The sequence below is a fragment of the Penaeus monodon genome, chromosome 28 (genome assembly GCF_015228065.2).
Source record: "Penaeus monodon isolate SGIC_2016 chromosome 28, NSTDA_Pmon_1, whole genome shotgun sequence".
Taxonomy (NCBI): Eukaryota; Metazoa; Arthropoda; class Malacostraca; order Decapoda; family Penaeidae; genus Penaeus; species Penaeus monodon.
This window is the reverse complement of record NC_051413.1, coordinates 34,709,045-34,709,365: the sequence shown is the minus strand read 5'-3', so window position 1 is coordinate 34,709,365 and position 321 is coordinate 34,709,045. Positions and strand designations below refer to the sequence as shown.

The following is a 321-nucleotide window of genomic DNA, read 5'->3' as shown; positions in this document are numbered from 1 at the left end:
GACGAAAGTGTCTACAGTCTTCGTTTGGTAAAATGCCCCTATTGTTTCATTCAAGGTCGAAATACTTAAACGTTGGTCTCATTGCCAATCACTTAGGGTCTCTCTTGCTGTCCCTTTATGCTACTCCAAAAAGCTTATACCCTTATATAGAATAATCTCTCCGTAGCAATCCTTCGTGGAAATGATAAATGGAACAACAGAAAGGATGTTCTTTTTTTCCTTACAAAAGGATAAGAAATGTACATGCGTGAAAAATGTTGCAATAACAATACATTTCAACCTGTAGCGAGACGGCCATAACAATAATGATGACGACAACTT

At 37.4% G+C, this 321-nt stretch overlaps 1 protein-coding gene across 1 annotated transcript in view; it reads right to left on the bottom strand.

The window, feature by feature from the left end:
• Positions 1-321, bottom strand: part of LOC119591544 (lysosomal-trafficking regulator-like) — a gene marked incomplete in the record, with an annotated part of 91,173 nt that overhangs the window by 48,582 nt on the left and 42,270 nt on the right.